Raw genomic sequence first — 13073 nt, 5'->3', positions numbered from 1 at the left:
GGTTGGTCCATCTGTCTCTTTGTCTCAGCCAGCTCTGCTTGCTCACCCAAAAGTGAAAATGTGTGCTTTCATGTTTGAAGCCCACACAAACTGGCGCAGATGAGGCCCCATCCAACCAGCGGCCAAAGGGAATGGGGCGCACAGGTGCCCAGAGACGCTGAGCTGGGAGAGAGGGTGGGCTGAGGGAGCCACTTGCAGCACCCAGGCCCACCAGGGCTAGGGGGCATCTACAATGGGGAACAGAGCCTGTACCTGGCACACAGTAAGTGTTGAATGAATGCTGACTAAAGGAGCACTTATGGAAGACCTGCTGAATACCAATCATCGTACCTGGTATCCTTTACTTTGATCCCCATGGTATCACACTGCGGTTGGTGTTACTAGCCCCATTTAAAAAATATATATATTTATTTATTTATTTATTCATTTTTGAGAGTGAGAGCATGAGCCAGAGAGGAGCAGCGGTGGGGGTGGGGGGGGTGGGGACAGAGGATCTGAAGCGGGCTCTGTGCTGACAGCAGCGAGCCCAGTGCGGGGCTCAAACAGACAAACCACGAGATCATGACCTGAGCCCAAGTCAGATGCTTAGCCAACTGAGTCTCCCAGGTGCCCCACCCCATTTTTTACAGATAGGGAGACTGGGACTCAGAGGGTGACTTGTCCAAGGTCCAGGAAATAGCTGAGCAGACACAAGAACCCTGGTCTGGGGGCCTAGCTCCCCTGCTGTTTTCCCTATAGCAAGGACAGCCAGTTTTTGAAGATCCCTCTCTCAGCCAGCCAGCTGACCCAGGGGCCACTGTGATAAAAGCCAAGGCATTGGGCAAGCAGCTGAACCTCTTCACTCGTTACTCAGTGACGATTTAGGATGGGCCAACAGTGTCCCAGGCACCAGAACTAGTAGAATAGAATCCTCTAATTCTATGAGATTGGAATTAGACCCAGGCCTGCCTGGGAAGAGCTGACAGCCTACAATGGGCAACATGAGGGGAGATTCTGTGTGTCAGAGGCTTAGTTAGTGAAGAAACTAATCTTAAACCCACTCATGACATTTGTGGGTCAAGGGCCAGAAGTCAACTGGACCCCACTTTTAATTCATACGTGTGTGTGTGTGTGTGTGTGTGTGTGTGTGTATATATATATGCATACATATATATGTGTGTGTGTGTATTTAATTCATATATATATATATATATATATATATATTATATAACTTTTTGTTTAATTTTTTAGAGAGAGAGATCACGAAGGGCAGAGAGAGAGGGGGACAGAGGATCCGAAGCGGGCTCTATGCTGACAGAAGAAAGCCCAATGTGAGACTCAAACTCACAAACCTCCCGGTTTGTGATCATGACCTGAGCTGAATTTGGTGGATGTTTAACTGACTGAGCCACCCACGTGCCCCTACATATCTATCTATCTATCTAGCTATAGCTATAGCTATCTATAGATATAGATATAGATATAGATATAGATATAGATATAGATATACATGTATAGATAGATAGATAGATAGAAATGAATTAAATTTTTATGGTTTTTTTATGTTTATTTTTAGATTTTTTTTTTCAACGTTTATTTATTTTTGGGACAGAGAGAGACAGAGCATGAACGGGCGAGGGGCAGAGAGAGAGGGAGACACAGAATCGGAAACAGGCTCCAGGCTCTGAGCCATCAGCCCAGAGCCCGACGCAGGGCTCGAACTCACGGACCGCGAGATCGTGACCTGGCTGAAGTCGGACGCTTAACCGACTGCGCCACCCAGGCGCCCCTAGATGTTTATTTTTGAGAGAGAGTGTGTGTGCCAAGGAGCAAGGGAAGGGCAGAGAGAGAGGGAGAGAGAGAGAATCCAAAGCAGGCTCTGAGCTGTCAGCACAAAGCCTGACATGGGGCTCGAACCCACTGTGAGATCATGACCTGAGCCAAAGTCGGATGCTCAACTGACCGAGCCACCCAGGTGCCCCAATTCATCTATATATTTAAAAGTTATAGGGGCGCCTGGGTGGCTCAGTAGGTTGAGCGTCTGACTTCGGCTCAGGTCACGATCTCCCAGTTTGTGAGTTCGAGCCCTGCGTCGGGCTCTGTGCTGACAGCTCAGAGCCTGTAGCCTGCTTCTGATTCTTTCTCTCTATCTCTCTGCTCCTCCCCTGTTCATGCTCGCTCTCTCTCTCTCTCTCTCTCTCTCTCTCTCAAAGATAAACATTAAAAAAAATTTTTTTTGGGTTATAAATCAAGACAACACAGATAAATTTTATCATCTTACCCCAGTGAGAAAAATATACCTTCAAGAGGACCCAGAAAGCCAGATTCAACTTAACAATTCCAGGACTGGGGTGCCTAGCTGGCTCAGTCAGTAGAGCATGCAACCCTTGATCTGGGGGTCGTAAGTTCAAGTCCCACATTAGACATGGGACTACTTTTAAAAAAATTCTAGGACTGGGGTGCCTGGGTGGCGCAGTCGGTTAAGCGTCCGACTTCAGCCAGGTCACGATCTCGCGGTCCGTGGGTTCGAGCCCTGCGTCAGGCTCTGGGCTGATGGCTCAGAGCCTAGAGCCTGTTTCGGATTCTGTGTCTCCCTCTCTCTCTGCCCCTCCCCCGTTCATGCTCTGTCTCTCTCTGTCCCAAAAATAAATAAAAAACGTTGGAAAAAAAATTAAAAAATAAAAATTAAAAAAAAATTCTAGGACTATGCACTGGAACATGACAGTTCAGGGTGAGTGCCCCCTTCCCTTCCCACTTCAGACTCTGTCCTGCATAAAGAGGAGCCACAATCACACACACACACACACACACACACACACACACACACACATACACACACACCAGGCTACATATCCAACCCCCATCCATACGCTCATAAACAGAACCCTTATGCACCTGTGCACACCAACTGTACAGTCTGGCCTTAGGAGAATAAACCTGGGACATAGCCTGTGCAAGCCCTAGAAACAGGGCTTGGGGCCCTCTGGGAAGGGAACCCCAAGACTGCAGGTACCTAAGGCATGGGCAAGTTCTGTACTATCCAATATGGTAGCCTCTAGTCACATATGGCTATTTAAATTTTGATTTAAATAATTTAAAAATAAATAAAATTTAAAAGCAAGTCCCTAAGTTGCAGTGAGCCACATTCCAAGTGCTCAATAGCCACATGTGGCTAGTGGTCACCATATTGGACGGTGCAGACAGAGAACATTTCCATTATTGCTGAAAATGCTACCAGACAGCACTGGTCTAGAAAGTGAGGCAATGCTCCTACTGGGCTCATTGCCTTCTGGGGAGGGATACAGCTGGAGGAGGCCCAAGCTAGACCCTTTTGCCCAGATGTAAAGGTAGAACTGCCAGAGGATGTCAGGAAGTCTTCACAGAGAGGATGACATTTGAGCATTTGGCCAAATATGTGGGAAGTGGTGGAAAGGGGGTGGTGAAAGGCCACTGAAATAGAGAAAGCATATGCAAAGGCCCAGTGGCAACAATGATCTGTTGGGAGAAACACAACAGATTTGATATGACTGAAATGCAGAGTGTGGACCTAGAAGGGAGGAGGATGGTAATCTGGAAGGATCCACTGCCAATCCTCAAGGTTCTGGGGCCATGCTAAAGTTATGAGACTCAAGCCTGGTAGCTGATGAGATCAGGTGGAGCAGGAAGGACCAGACCAGCTGGACACATCAGAAAAGAAAAGGCAAAATTGAAGACCAGTTAGAGATTTAAAAACAAAACAGACCATGAGAGAGAAGCAGAGGGGAGGGAAGGGAGAGATATCTTCTAGAGGAAAGACATGGCTTTGATGTAAAGGTGAAAAATGGCTGACGCTTGGAGTGCAGGTGTCAGAGAAAGGGTGAGTCACAATAAACACAAGGGCGAAGTTACAGATTGGGAGAGAAGTCAATAGTTCCACATGAGATTCCTAGAATCTGAAAGGCATCCACAGGGCCAGTCCAGACAGGAGAGTGGAGATTCAGGGCTGCACCAAGTTGGTAAAGAAAAAAGGGATGTGGAAGCTACTAGAAGGCTGAGCTCTCCTACGGAGGTGAACAAGTCCGGAGACCTATCTACGGACCAAAATTGGGAGGATGTCTCCACTGGGGTTTCAGGAAGCCACAGGAAAAACCAGGACCTGCAGATTTTCCCCAGATAAACCACTTGCAGCAGGGCCGGCTCCTAGATCAGCCAGCAGGCACCAGCTAGCATTCAGTCATTTGTTGGTGAGGGAGGATGGGTGGAGCCTGGGGAAGCTTGACTCTGGGAGTTTTCAGGGAGGAGGGTGAGTCTCAGGCCCTGGGAGGAGGTCAACAGGGTAAGGACTATGAAGGCGTTGAGTTGGGCAATTGGGGTGTCCCTAGTGGCCTTCAGAAAAGAATAATGCTTTCATTAGGAACTGCTGAGTTTCAAGGGCAAGTGTGGAGTTAAGAGGGAGAGAAGGGGAGAAACAGGGAGGGGCAGAGCCTAAGCCTACCATCCACAGAAAGAAAACACACATGTAATTAATGGTGTCATTCTTAACCTGTGTTGAAACTCTGATTGGAGTTTTTTACCGATAACCCTGGGTCAGTCCTTAGAGATTCAGGAGTTTCTTAAACCCCTTAAATGGAGACCCCCATTCCTAAGAAAATAATATTGCTTATGTAGTATTTCTACCAGGGATGGGTAGCCTGAATCTGCCCAGAAGGAAACACCAGACACACCCAAAGTGAGGATCACTCAATTAAAAGAAAGGGGGGGGGTGCTCTACTCTGAAAAAATGTCACGAAAGATGGAAAAAGCCAAGGAATTGCTCAGATTAGAGAAGCTTAAAGAAACACGACAATTAAATGTAATGTGTGATCCTGGTCTGGATCCTACACTGAAGGGGGAAAATGCTCCCAGGGACCCTGACTGAATCCCTTGATAAAACTGTAATATGGACAGGAGATTAGTGACAAGTATTGTATCAATGTTAAATTTCCCAAAGTTGAAAAGTCTACTGTGGTTATAGAGAGAATGCCCTTGTTCTTAGGAAATACCCACTGAAGCATTTATGAGCAAACGAACATAATGGTTTCCACTCTCAGTTCTGGAGGGAAAAAATACACACACACAGTGAGAAAGGAAGCAAATGGGACAAAATTTTAACAACTGGTGATGCTGTACGGATATTTTGGTATACAGTATATTTTAACAACTGGGTAAGTGGTATGTGCAGGATCTTTGTATAGTTCTTGCAACTCTTCTCTAAGCTTGAAATTTTTCCAAATAAAAAGGTAAAACAAACAAACAAAAAATCTCTACCCAAACCACAAGCGTCCTGAAGTTAGGGACATAGATCCTGCTCTTGCCCAGCGCTGGTCCTGGATTGGCCTCGGCCTAGGTCATGGGTCTACAGGGCAGAATGAGGAACACAGGTGGTGACCGGAAGAGCCGAGGCCGCCGCTTGGGGACATTCCTCGCCCCCGACGTTTTCGGACCGGACAGCTGAGGCAGCCGCGGACCCAAGCCCGGGTGACTGACTCACCCACTGGCGCTCCCTGGGCGGAGGGGGAGCCCCGCCCCGCAGGGAGGGCCCCGGCCAGCAGGTGCCGCTGTTGAGCCGGCCCTGGCAGACCCTGGCAGAAGCTCAGCGGGGACCTGGAGATGGTGAGCCCAAGGGGTGTCTTCCAGAACTCGGCCCACCGGGGTCTTTATAGACTCGCTCATCCTTGCCCGGGTCTAACTTCCCACTCCCAGGCCCTCAGCTTCCCCGCACCCCCTCCCCCACCTTGGATGCCCCAAGGCAACTCCCTTGGATGACGCCTGGTGGAGGAGGGGAGGGGATAAGTAGGAAGAGGCTTCAGTCCTTGGCCCTAGAGTCTGAGTAGCAAACGAACCCTCCCTTTTTTCTGCCCCATCTCCCTCTTCTTCTCCCCCTCCCCCATTCACTCCCTCCTCCTCCTCCTCCTCCCCCTCACCCCTCCTCCTCCTCCCCCATCCCTCCTCATACTCCTCCCCCTCTCCTCCTCCTCCCCCTCCTCCTCCTCTTCTTCCTCCTTCTCCTGCTCTAGAGCAGCCCCAGGCTTTCAAAACAAACACACCCCTCCCCAGCCCATCCCCAGCCTGCCTGGGCCTTTCTCCAGTTGTTTCTCCTAGACTCCAGTTCCTTCTGCTGGGTCCAGGGATCTGGATGGAGATGGCCAGGGGGTAACAGGGTGCTGAGGAGGGTAGGAGAGGCCCCGTGGTGTTATTTCTTCCTGTGTAGAAAGGAGTTGCTCTTGGGGTGCCTGGCTGACTCAGTGGGAGGAGAGTGAGGCTCTTGATCTGGGGGTGGTGAGTTCGAGCCCCACGTGGGGTGTAGAGATTACTAAAATGAATTTTAAAAACTTAAAAAAGAAAAAAACAGTTGCTTGCACAGCTCCCCTACAGTTGAGTGGACAGCGGTGGGGCGGCAAGGGGAGTCTTCCTTGCCTGGGATGGTGGAACTGGCCCTTTACTCCAGCTCTCTCCCGGCCTTCCCAGACTCAGGATGAAAGGGGCCTAGAGAGGTCATTTTGCCCGTCCCCCTGGGCCCAAGAAGGACTATAACTGTGTGAAGGTCTCTCAATCCTACATGTTGACTAATTTCTTCAACAACCTTCCACTGAGAGCCAGCTTTGTGCAAGGTACCAGGAAACTTCCCTGATGCGAGCACTTTAAATCCTCACCAAGACCGCTGAGATGGGTGCTGTTATTCTAAGCTGACTTGTCCAAAGGTCCAGTTCAATCCAGTGCTCTGCTGTGGCTCCTTCTGACTCACCCAGTAGGACTGACCTGCTTTAGCTTTGAGGCCACCACTGTACCTTGCACAGTGTCTCAGGTACAGTATTTGTCTTACCAGCTTCCACTGCTTTGCTCTCATGGGTCCCCCACCCTGACCAGACTGGGCTCCAGACCACAGCAACTGGAGACAGGGAAGCCTGGGGGCCTTGCTCTAGCCCTCACTATGCAGCCTTGAGGAAGTTTCTTAACTTCTTCAAGATCAGTTTTCTAATCTGTAAAACAGAGTTAACGGCAATACCCTCCTCATGGGTTTGACATGATGGTACAATAAGAAGATGCATATAAAGTGCTTAGTACAGTTTAACTTTATTTTTTTAATTTTTTTAATGTTTAGTTTTGAGAGAGAGGGAGAGGGAGAGGGAGAGAGAGAGAGAGAGAGAGAGAGAGAGAGAGAGCTGGCGCACAAGTGAGGGAGGGGCAGAGAGAGAGGGAGACACAGAATCAGAAGCAGGCTCCAGGCTCTGAGCTGCCCGCAGACAGCCCAACTCGGGGCTTGACCTCACAAACCATGAGATCATGACCTGAGCTGAAGTTGGAGGCTCAACCGACTGAGCCACCCAGGCATCCCTACAGTTTAACTTTAAAAAGGGAAGCCCTGGGGCGCCTGGGTGGCGCAGTCGGTTAAGCATCTGACTTTGGCTCAGGTCATGATCTCACGGTCGGTGAGTTCAAGCCCCGCGTCAGGCTCTGTGCTGACAGCTCAGAGCCTGGAGCCTGTTTCAGATTCTGTGTCTCCCTCTCTCTCTGACCCTCCCCCACTCATGCTGTCTCTCCCTGTCTCAAAAATAAATAAACATTAAAAAAATTTTTTTTTTTAAAAAAAGGGAAGCCCATCCCCACCGGAATGGATATGGAACAAAGGAACTCTCATATTCAGGTGGTAGAGGTAGAAAACCATTTATCATTTCCCGTTACCACTGAAAATATACGCATTCAGTGTGACCTGGCAGTTTCACTCCTAGATATGTAACCAAGAGGAACATGTGCACACGAGCACCAAAAGGCATGTGAGATAGCAGCAATAATCATAATAACCCCAAACTGGAAACAGCTCAATGTTCAGCAGCAGCAGCAGAATTAGCTAATGCATTTTAGTATATTCGTGCCATGGAATACTCTAGAGCAATGAAAAATAACGAGCTACTGCTACTCATAACAACATAGATAAATCTCACAGACGTAATGTGAGGGAAAGAAACCAAGCAAAAGAGAGGTACAGATAGCCTGTTTATTTCCTCACAAAGTGCCAACCAACCAACTAATCTATGGTAAGAGTCAGAGCAGAGGGTACTCTTGGTGATTAAAAGTGAGGCTCAGGGAGTTCTGGGATGCTGATAGCGTTCTGTGTCTTTAGCGGGTGTGGTTACACAAATGTATTGACTTGGTAAAAATTCATTAAGCTGTATGCATGATGTATGCACTTGTTTGTATACATGTTATACTTTAATTTTTAAAAAGTTTACACTAATATAAAAAAAGACTAACGAATTGAGCTATGTGTATCACACAAATAAATCTTAAAATGTTTCTGAGTAAAAATCAAGTTATTAAAAGATTTGGGTCGGGGGCGGGAGGGCGCCTGGGTGGCTCAGTCACTTGAGCATCCAACGCTTGATGCATTGGGGGCTCTGTGCTGACAGCACGGAGCCTGCTTGGGATTCTCTGTCTCCCTGTCTCTCTGTCCCTCCTCCACCAGCGCTGTCTCTGTCTCTCTCAAGATAAATAAACAACAACAACAACAAAAAAGAACACATACCTAGGTGGTACAAAAGACAGACATTCAAGGGGATGCTACGTGCCAAATGCAGAACAGCGGTGCCATTTTTGTGGGAGAGAGGGGCCTGCGGTACGTACGAGGGACTTAAAATGTTTTTCTAATTTTCTTAAGCTTGGTGGTTCCTGTCATGGGTATTCATTTGATTATTCTTATTGCTTTATACTTTTCTGATTGCCTGACATATTTCATAGTTAAAAATCCTCCTCGGTGTTAAAAAAAAACAAAAACAAAAAAAACAAAAACCAAAGCAGGAAAGGGAAGACACTGTGCCTGATTTATCTTTGTGTTACCACCACGAACCTAGTGCCTGATACTCAATAAATGTTTGGCGAATGAAGATCACTGGACCAGGAAAAGCCTCTGAGCCAGGGTTCAATGTCAGGTCTTCCCACACCAGATCCCAAGTCCAGGGCACACCCTACCACGCCTCTCCCCACCCTGCCACAAGTTGGGGGGCGGCTGTGTGGGGGGCGGCAGTAACGGAGGCCCCCGCCTCACTCAGCACTCTGTGTATCTGAACTGAATTACAGAGAACAGAGATGGAAGAAACAAGACAACTTCGTGAATGGGCAGTCAGCGAATTCCGAGTCTGGTAGCCTAAATTTCTATGAATCACACTGCCAAAATCTTTTAGTAATTTGCTCTTTATCCAGCGAAACCTTTTAAGACCTACCTGTGCGGTAAACTCGATGCTTTTGTCTTTTTTATGTGAGTGCATTTGTCCTCTCCATGGGACAGAAAAGGGGGCTCTCTAAGCCAAGGTTTGGTTCAAACAGGATCATGGTGCATATTCGGCTGGTGCGAGAGAATAAACAAACAGCCTTCGGCACATTAATTCTTGGCGTGCAAAGAGACGCCGCTAATTGCGGGCGCGTTCTGTCTGTCTGTTAGGCCCCGTGTGGAATGCAGCCTCCGAGGAAAGCTCTTCTCACCACTCAAAACCCACCCAAGCATGCCCAGCCCTGAGAGGGGCTTCTAGGAATGCAAACGACAGGCTGCCTGTGCAGCAATAAACAGAGTTAACAGCACAGTGAACACACGGGAGGGGACTCACAGGCTTTGAGGATTGTTTTTAAGGAACAGAAACAGGTCCGATTCTGGGGGAGGCAGATTATTCGCTTACCTCGAACCAGAGCTGATAGTTTAAAGGGTTTCGGGGGCGCCTGGGTGGCTCAGTCGGTTAAGCGTCCGACTTCAGCTCAGGTCACGATCTCGCGGTCCGTGAGTTCGAGCCCCGCGTCGGGCTCTGGGCTGATGGCTCAGAGCCTGGAGCCTGCTTCCGATTCTGTGTCTCCCTCTCTCTCTGCCCCTTCCCCGTTCATGCTCTGTCTCTCTCTGTCTCAAAAATAAATAAACGTTAAAAAAAAAATTTTTTTTTAAAATGGTTTCAAATGACACTGTTGTCACTGAAGCCGCCAGGAGCCCATCCGGTCATTCGTGGCATCATCACACACCTGTCTACACAGCAGATTTTCACCCTTACTGATAGGCATTGAAAAGCAAGGTGTCTGCGTGGCAACACTGATGGAGGCAGTGCTGGGCTGCATTTTAAGTAATAAAACGATGATTTCCTTCAAAAACACTCCCGTTCAGACTCCCCCTTTCAGACTCTCCTCTTGCCACCAGCTGCTCCCCACCCCCACAAGGCAGGCTGAAATCAGTTCAACAGCTATTCGTTCACTCATTTAACCAATTTAATATTTGGAAGAAAAAAAAAAAAACATTTGTGCACTGTGTCAGATGCTGGGGTGGCAAAGATGATTAATAGGGTCCCTACCCTTAGGATCTCAAAGTCATGCTAACAAATAATTAGGATTCCATGTGCTGAGGGCAATGAAAGAGGGAAATTCAGAAGTGAGGTCCCCAAGGAGGGCAAAGACGGCTGCTTATCTACCTTCCCAAACTCCCCACCTCTCCTCCCCCAGAGGTATCCAGCTTGCCAGCCATGCCCAACATCCGCTTCCTGAACCCATTCCTCTGAGTCTTTGCCCTGCTGTTCTCTCTGTTAGTGCTGTCCTTTCCCACCCACACCTGACTATAAAGCCCTGCTTCTTCCCCAAGATTCAAATCCAAACGATAAGCCCCAAATTTAGGTGGGTGGTTCATCTGGGAGGATTCCATCAGGAAGGAAAACCCTGGGGATCATTTTTAATGTTTCTTTCCTAAGCAGGGGGTTCATTCTATTATTCTATATGCCTTTCTGTGTCTGAACTATTTCATCGTAATATATTTTCAAAAGAGATCCAGTGCAAGCTACACTTCCATCTTGATCCACTCCTGCTACGTTTCCTTGTCAAGAAGCAAGCTCGAAAACTCCTTACTGTCCGTCAGAAGCAACTCTATGTTTCTAAAGACGCACAGAAATGATTATTACCAATCTAGGATCCTGGGTCCCCCCTACCCCCACCTAGGGTACAGAATGCAATTGGGGAGTGATATGATGCTAGGGCTTTAACAATAAAAGCAATATTGCTATTTCTTAAGCTGGGTGGGGGGTACACGGGTGTGGTTTTTTTAGGTCTTAAATATTGTATATAATAAATGAAACATTTGACAAAGCAACTCTATGCAGAGTGAGAGGGAACGGGAAGGAAGAGGAAGAGAGAAGGAGCTTCAGGGAAGTTGGATCAGGAAGAGCGAAGAGGTGGCTCTCTGCTAGGCATGGAGGGTACAATAAATAATCAAGCTTGGCTTGCCAGCCGAGAGCAGAGAGCAGCGAAAAAGGCACAGGGCTGTGTCTCACTGTAGAGAACCATATGGCGGTGGCTAAGAGAATGGACGCAGGAGCTGGACCATCGAGATTCAAATCCCAGTGCAATCTCTCATTAACCACAAGGCATGGGGCAACTTACTTCAATCTCCTCATCCTGAAAAATGTTTGTGGGGATCAAATGAGACGAAGTGTGTGAGGCTCACACTGGTTAGGATCTAACAAGTGCTGAATTTCGCTGTTAACTTGTGTTCTTACTCGTTAGTCAAGTGACCCTGAACAAGTCACTTCAGTCCTCCAAGACTCAGTCTCCCCAAAAAGACTCACGTGAAAGAAAGTACTTTGAACACTCCAGAGTGATTCATGAACAAGAGTTAGAATTAAGTAAGAAGCTATAGGTTTAGGGCAGGGGGCCGGTGGCTCCTGGTTGGCTCAGTTGGTGGAATGCATGACTCTTGATCTCAGGGTTGTGAGTTCAAGCCCCATGTTGGGTGTGGATCCAACATACATACATACATACATACATACATACATACATACATACATAAATAAAACCAAAAAATAAAAAAAAGGAAAAGAAAAGAAAAGGAAGAAGCTATCAATAAAAAGACACAAGAGAGTGTAAGGTCCATGAGGACAGAGACTATGTCCATCAAGCTCACTGTGACATCCCCAGTGCCTGGCACAGTGCTAGGCACAATATGAACAGCCAGAGTTATGGACTGAATTGAGTCTCCCCTCCCCACAAAAAAAGATATGCTGGAATCCTGATCCTCAATACCTTAGAATGTTCCCTTTTTGGGAAATAGGGTCTTTACATAGGCTATCAGGAGGTAATTAGGGTGGGCTCTAATCCAATATGATTCGTGTTCTTATAAAAAGGGGGAATTTGGGGGTGCTGACTCTTGCTCTTGGCTCAGGTCATGATCTCACAGTTCAAGAGTTCGAGCCCTCTATCAGGCTCTTCACTGACAGTGCAGATTCTCTCTCTCTCTCTCTATCTCTCTCAAAATAAACATATAAACTTAAAAAAAATTTTTTTAAGGGGGGGAATTTGGACACAGACAGACACACAGAGAGAGGAAACAGAGATTGGAGTAACCTGGCCAAAAACCACTAAAGACCGCCAGCACACCACCAGAAATTAAGGGAAGGCAAGGAAAGCTTCTTTGCTTGCAGGTTTTGGAGGGTGCATGGTCCTGCCCTCACCTTGATTCCGGACTCCTAGCCTCCAGAACTGTGAATCGTACATTTCCATTGTTCCAAACCACCCAGTTCATGGTACTTTGTTCCGGCAGCTCTAGAACACTAAACAGCCAGTAAACGTCTGTTGGATGAACAAATACTGCTGTTGGTGCTTCCGGTGAGACCTGCCATCTCTTGGCCAGCCTGTGTGTCCAGACAGGCAATGGAGAAGGTGCCTGTTCTGTTCTGTGTGTGGGCGGGGAGCCGCAGTGGGTAGAATAAGGCATTATTTGAACCCGGGTAGTCCAAGGCCAGAGTCCGTGCTCTTAATTTCCACACTAGAAAAGCCTATCTGGCTCTAGGGAACCCTTCCTGCCCTAGCCTCCAAGTGGCCTCCTTCCTCCCTCCCTCCCTCCCTCTGCTCTGGGTGAGCAAGAAGAAATGGGGTGGAGGATAATCACAAAAGGCACTGAAAAGGGAAGCAAGGATAGCATTTGGTTCTGAAACTCCCGGCAAACATACACAGCACTTGTTCACGGATGGATGCCAATGGCAGAAGACCTGGGTCAACCCCCAGTCCAGAGGCCCCCCCTGCCCAGATGGGGCAGAAGTCATCATCACTCACATGCTGCAGGT

Source organism: Lynx canadensis, chromosome E1 (assembly GCF_007474595.2).
Source record: "Lynx canadensis isolate LIC74 chromosome E1, mLynCan4.pri.v2, whole genome shotgun sequence".
In the NCBI taxonomy this organism is placed as follows: Eukaryota; Metazoa; Chordata; class Mammalia; order Carnivora; family Felidae; genus Lynx; species Lynx canadensis.
The sequence above is the reverse complement of the archived record's forward strand: the minus strand, read 5'-3'. Positions refer to the sequence as shown.